Source organism: Mus musculus, chromosome 11 (assembly GCF_000001635.26).
Source record: "Mus musculus strain C57BL/6J chromosome 11, GRCm38.p6 C57BL/6J".
In the NCBI taxonomy this organism is placed as follows: domain Eukaryota; kingdom Metazoa; phylum Chordata; class Mammalia; order Rodentia; family Muridae; genus Mus; species Mus musculus.
Window position 1 is genome coordinate 69,697,526 of NC_000077.6, and position 6,757 is coordinate 69,704,282.

The window sequence follows — 6,757 nt, forward strand, 5'->3', positions numbered from 1 at the left end:
CCCTCCCCCACCCTCACCTCCGCTCTGTCTCTGGTCTACCCCTCTATCCTTCTTATCCTTACTTTGACTCATGGTCCTGGTCCAAGGTTGAAGGGCCACACTCAGTGATGGCCGTTCTGTTGCCAAAGTCCTAAGTAGCACAGGACATCACATGGTGACAGATAGGGAACATGAGAGTGACCAAACTGGCTTTATAGCCAATACCTTCTGAAGATAACCCACTAATTCATTCATTGCATGGATGGATTGATTCATCTACTATTGAGGGCAGAGCCCTAGTCACCTCTCAACCAGGTCCTGACCCACCTCTCACTATCTCCTAATGAGGATTAAATTCCAACATGAGTTTCAGAGAGACAAACCATATAAGGCCATAGAAGGTGATATAAGTAAAATGTATAAAAAGGGGGGAAAAAAACAGAATTAAAGAATAAATTAATGACTGAGGTAAAAATAATTAAGCTATAATAGGACAATACTATTTAATTGATAAAGTACCAAAAGATATTTTTTTGCCATATTTTTCTTAGAATGACGGGACTTATATCCATGGAGAGTTATGGCTTGACCATAGAGTGTCTCCCAAAAGCTGGGACCCAGTGAGACGTGAAGAGGTAGATTTTTGAGAAGTAGTTAGATCTCGATGGTCCTGATTATATCAATTGATGATTGATGGATTCAAACTTTAAATTTTTATTTTTATTCTTATTTTTTTTTGAGACAGGGTTTCTCTGTGTAGAGTTGGCTGTCCTGGAACTCACTCTGTAGACAAGGCTGGCCTCAAACTCAGAAATCTGCCTGCCTCTGCCTCCCAAGTGCTGGGATTAAAGGTGTGCGCCACCACTGCCTGGCCTGATCTTGATCTTTTTTTTTTTTAACTTTTATTTTTTTAAAGATTTTATTTTATATATAAATACATATAATATATAATTGTGTGTGTGAGAGAGAGAGAGAGAGAGAGAGAGAGAGAGACAAGTATACTGTAGCTGTCTTCAGACACACCAGAAGAGGGCATTGGATTCTGTTACAGATGGTGGTGAGCCACCATGTGGTTTCTGAGAATTGAAAACTCAAGACCTTTGGAAGAACAGTCAATGTTCTTAACGGCTGAGCCATTCCTCTAGCCCTAACTTTAACTTTTTTTACATTTTATGTGTTGAGGTGTTTGCCTGCATGTGTGTCTGTGCACCAAATACATGCAGTACCTATGGATGTCAGAAGAGGGCGCTGGATCTATCAGAACTGGAGTTACAGCCATTTGTAAGCTGCCATTTGGGCGCAGAACACCGAGTCCTATTCCTATGGAAGAGCACCAGGCTCTCTTGACTGCTGAGCCATCTCTGCAGTTCTCAACTGAAACTTGGGCAAGGCTATCTGAAGGTGGTGCAACTGTGAAAGGAGAGCCGTGTAGGAGGCAGGAGGTCACTGCTGCTGTGCTTTGCCTTCTGTTTTCCTTCCCTGCTTCCAGTACTCCAGGAGGGAAGCAATTTTCTCTACCAGAGGCTCCCCACCATGATGCTCTTCCTCATCACGGGCAAAGGAACAGTACAAAGTGACCATGAACTGAGAGACTTTGGAACCAAGCTTTCAAATAAATCTCTCTTCCTTTGCTTTCTAGGTTATCTTTAGCTGCAATGAAAAGTCCAATCAAGGGCTGGTGAGATGGCTCAGTGGGTAAGAGCACCCGACTGCTCTTCCGAAGGTCCAAAGTTCAAATCCCAGCAACCACATGGTGGCTCACAACCATCCGTAATGAGATCTGACGCCCTCTTCTGGAGTGTCTGAAGACAGCTACAGTGTACTTACATATAATCAAAATAAATAAATCTAAAAAAAAAAAAAAAGTCCAATCAACACAAAGAAGAGAGCCTAATGTTAGCCCATTGTTTGCCAGAGCTAAGCCCTTGTTAACATGCTTATGATAAGCCGGACGTAGTGGTCTACACCTTTAATCCCAGCACTCGGGAGGCAGAGGCAGGCGGATTTCTTAGTTTGAGGCCAGCCTGGTCTACAGAGTAAGTTCCAGGACAGTCAGGGCTACACAGAGAAACCCTGTCTCAAAAAAAAAAAAAAAAAAAAGGTAAGTCTGTGTATATATAGGGCTGTAACTTTCAGTCTGTCAGGTCCAAAGCAAACTCCAGTTCCCCAAACCCCAAAGGCAGTCCATTTATCCAGAAAGGAGCTCAACCTGGAGCACTAGAAGATTTCTGGCAGTTAGATAAAAGCCAGCATTCCTCAGTTATCTGTGAAGCAGGTGCCCCTCCCCCAAAGGGTCATTTCCTTCATGTCTGGCAGCGGAGACAGTAGCACCCATCAGTATATTAAAGCTTATGCTGGTATAACAAGTACACATTACAAAATTTAAAGTCCAAGCTAGCTGCCTCCCACCCCTGCCACCTTAAACTCCCTCCAGCTTTTGGACTTTTCTCCCCATAACCAGCTATCTTGGTTATGCACTTTCTCCCTGGTTCCTGTCACCGTGTTTTCTCTCTCTGTCCCTGCTAGTCTTCCCCTCTCTCACAGACAGCCCTGGCCATGGCCACTGTGCTGACAGTGTCCAGTCTATTTCTCCTTCGTCTCCCTCTCATATCTACAATAAAACAAATAAACAAACAAACAACCCTTCCCTTAGACATTCCATGCTGTCAGTTTATACCCAGACTAATCCTTTAAAAAACCAGAGACCTTGTAGTCAGTGTAGCAAATCTCACAAACGCTCCCACTTGAGTACTGTATGTGAAGCTGAGAAGAGGTTGCTCATGGGAGGGGTGGGGTGATAAACCAGACACTCTCACCAGGTCACCCTGACAGGGGGGCACACTGGTAGACTTACTTCCATCATCAAATAACTAATATAAGCCAGCAGGATGGCACACACCATGATCCCAACCAGAGGGTATCCTTGAGATTAGCTGGGCTGCACTGTCACACCTGCTAATGGAAAATCACAAGGACTGGCCCCTCGGAGACACCAGAGCATCTGCAGATCCCATAACTTTGCCTTGAAAAATTAATTTAATACACTTAACCTTTTTGTTCTTGGTTTGCCGCCAGAGCTAAAATTGACTTGCATTCTTCTAGAACGCGGATGAGAAGTGACTTGGGAAAGCCTAGGAAAAGAGGGAATCTGCCAGCCCCTCCCCTTTCCTTGTTTTCTAAGTTTTCTCCCCCCAACACTGAAGAAAGAGGGGCTTTTCTATCTTTATTTTCGAGGCCTTGTCAAATTAATATTCCTCACACTCAGAGAGGGAATTTCACGTGTGTGTCTCACATAGTGATTCGGTGTGTCACTGTGACATATCCCTGGCCATTGCATTCCCAGGGCCAGATAGAGCTTGTGAAATGAATACATGCAGTCTACCTTCCTCAGGGGTAGCAGTGACTAAAGAATGTTAACTACCGGCTGGTCTCAGCCCGGAGAGGACAGTAATCATCCTAGTTTGCTGGAAGTGAAGAGCTGTCCAGGTTGAGGGACTCTCAGTGCTAAAGTTTGAGGTGAGTTAGTACAGACTCTGGGGAGGCCTGCACCACCATGTGCTTCTGGTCCAAGTGTGAGCTCCCCTCATTCAGTGGAACAAGGCCCTACCTGCGCCGGGTGCCTCCCTCTCCTCACTCCTGTCCACACACAAATGGTCTGTGCTGTCTCATGGTTACGGAGAGATGCAAGACTGAGGGGTCACATCTGGAGAGATCCTTCCTGCTGGCTGCCCTGCTGCCCACAGTGTAGACAAGAGGCTCAGTGCAAGTGTGGGGACAGCCAGCCCTAACCTGATGGCACTGTGTTATTGCCTGCTGTGTCCCAGAGTCACTTCCCCAAGAATGCTCAGGACTGTGTAAAAATAAATTACATGTAGCCGGGCGTGGTGGCTCACGCCTTTAATCCCAGCACTCGGGAGGCAGAGGCAGGTGGATTTCTGAGTTTGAGGCCAGCCTGGTCTACAAAGTGAGTTCCAAGATAGCCAGGGCTATACAGAGAAACCCTGTCTCAACTCAACAAAACAAAACAAAACAAAACAAAACAAAACAAAACAAAACAAAACAAAACAAAATTACACGTAACTCCCCTGCAATTGCTAAAGAAACTTCATATGATAACAGGCATTCCTTATAGGCCTTTGCCCTCTGCCCTGGAAAGCCTTGAGATCCTTGAGAGCAAAGGAGTGAGAGAGCAAGAGCCTCCATTTTCTTAAAAGGGCTCCAGGATTCAGTCACTGAACTGCACTTTGATAAATAAATTTCATTCTAATCCAGTCACTTCCCAAAAGTCGTGCTTCTAAATGCCACAGATGGATTAGTCCTGATAGCAGGAATTCAGTCTTAAAACATAAAACTTTTGGGAGAGAGGGTAGAGAAGCCTAGGTAAGTTTTGAACAAGCTTGACAGCCTAAATGTAGAGCCCTGGCATCCATATAGAACTGGGCTTGGGTAAGGCCAGCCCTGTAGAGGGCAGAGCAGACAGAGTAAACCTTCACCTCACCTGCTTCAACACAGAACCCCTAAGAAGAAGGGCAGCCCACTACTAACATGTGACCCAGAATAGCCTTGAACTCACTGCATAGCCCAGGCTGTCCTGGAACTCACTTTGTAGACCGCCTGCCTCTGCCTCCCGAGTGCTGGGATTAAAGGCCTGTGCCACTACAGCTGGGGAGAACCCCTGATTCTGACAGTGGGGGTTATAGGTGTGCACCACAGTACCACAGTGCCTAACCCAGAGCTCTTCTTTTTTTTTTTTAATTTATTTATTAATATATGTAAGTACACTGTAGCTGTCCTCAGACACTCCAGAAGAGGATCTTGTTGTGGATGGTTGTGAGCCACCATGTGGTTGCTGGGATTTGAACTCTGGACCTTCGGAAGAGCAGTCTCTTCCGAACTCTTACCCACTGAGCCATCTCACCAGCCCTCCAGAGCTCTTCTTTATTTGCCCTGAAATGGTCAAATGCAGGTAGTTACTGCAAACAATTGCTAGCTGCCCACTGATGCCCTTAGATGTTCTAATTGTGTGTGCAGCAACTGTCCTTTCCTGCTCAGGGTCACATGCTTCATTGTCATCGTCTTTACGTTGTCTGTTTATTGGTTTCCTTCACTTCTTTTCAGCACAACACTGTAAGGAGAACAGCAAGCAGGGCAGGAAGCACCACAACACTCGGTCGGTCTGCCAGTGGCTTTAGTGGAGAATAGTTCCTTGGCCTTTCTTTGTCCTTCATGATATTGATAATTTTGGGCTAGAGCCTGTTGTCTTTTTTTTTTTTTTTTTTTTTTTTTTTTTAAAGATTTATTTATTATTTTATGTAAGTACACTGTAGCTGTCTTCAGACACACCAGAAGAGGGAGTCAGATCTTGTTACGGATGGTTGTGAGCCACCATGTGGTTGCTGGGATTTGAACTCTGGACCTTCGGAAGAGCAGTCGGGTGCTCTTACCCACTGAGCCATCTCACCAGCCCCTAGAGCCTGTTGTCTTATAGAACACTTCCCAGTTGGTTTTCTCCTGGTTAACCTCAGGCGATGCTGTTTGAGAGGGATACTGTGGACCACTGCTGTTTCCTCTGTGTGTTTGTCAGGAGACCTGAGGCTCAACTCATTCCGTATTGCTAAGTTAACCAATGGACTGGCTACAGTGGTGTCTGCTGGGCTCCGGGACCTGAAGTTACCTTTCCGTCTTATAAAGAATCAGTATTTTGCTGGGCGGTGGTGGCGCACGCCTTTAATCCCAGCACTTGGGAGGCAGAGGCAGGCAGATTTCTGAGTTCGAGGCCAGCCTGGTCTACAAAGTGAGTTCCAGGACAGCCAGGGCTACACAGAGAAACCCTGTCTCCAAAAAACAAAACAAAACAAAAAAGAATCATTATTTTGTGGAAGGACATTCAGAGGCTCTATAACAGTTTCCTGCCAGGGACCAGCCTCAGCTTGGAGAGGGGTTCTGTGGAAGGGGTGTCAAATCATGGTGGCCTATGTTTGGCTGGAGACAGCTTTCCAGGTGCTCTCTCTAAGTTTCGTTATCTCTGGCCATCTCCAGACAACTCTCTCTAGACAACTTTCTCTTGCTATTCAGAGTTCTCCAAGGGGTTCTTTTTTTCCTATTTGAAAACATTCACTGGGGCTGGTGAGATGGCTCAGTGGGTAAGAGCACCCGACTGTTCTTCCAAAGGTCAGGAGTTCAAATCCCAGCAACCACATGGTGGCTCACAACCATCCGTAACAAGATCTGACTCCCTCTTCTGGAGTGTCTGAAGACAGCTACAGTGTACTTACATATAATCAATAAATAAAATCTTTAAAAAAAAAAAAAAAAACAAAAAAACATTCACTGAATGTTGAATGTTTTCATCTCTGCATATCTTTTTTTTTTTTTTTTTTTTTTTTGGTTTTTCGTCTGTTACACACAATTGCTGAGCTAGCTGGGGTGGTGGTGGTGGTGGGGGGCTCTGTTCTGAAATTACCATTTCTACCACACCCGGCCTGACCTTGCTCTGTCCCAGGCCGACCTTGAACTCAAAAATCTCTCTGCCTTTGTAGCAATAACAAAGGAACAAACTTCCTTAGTATCTTCTGACAAGTTGGCTCACAGTGAGGCTGCTTTTGTTCCTTTAGATTCATCTTTTATACTGTATCTTTATATTTTGCATGACTGAGAACCCATAAATTCTGAACTTCTGTTTTGAGAGTTCTTTTCCATGGCCTTAAAGTGTGGTCCTGAAGGTCCCAGTCTGTAGCATTTTGCTGAGCATTAGCCACACCTTCCTGTCCCGGATGTC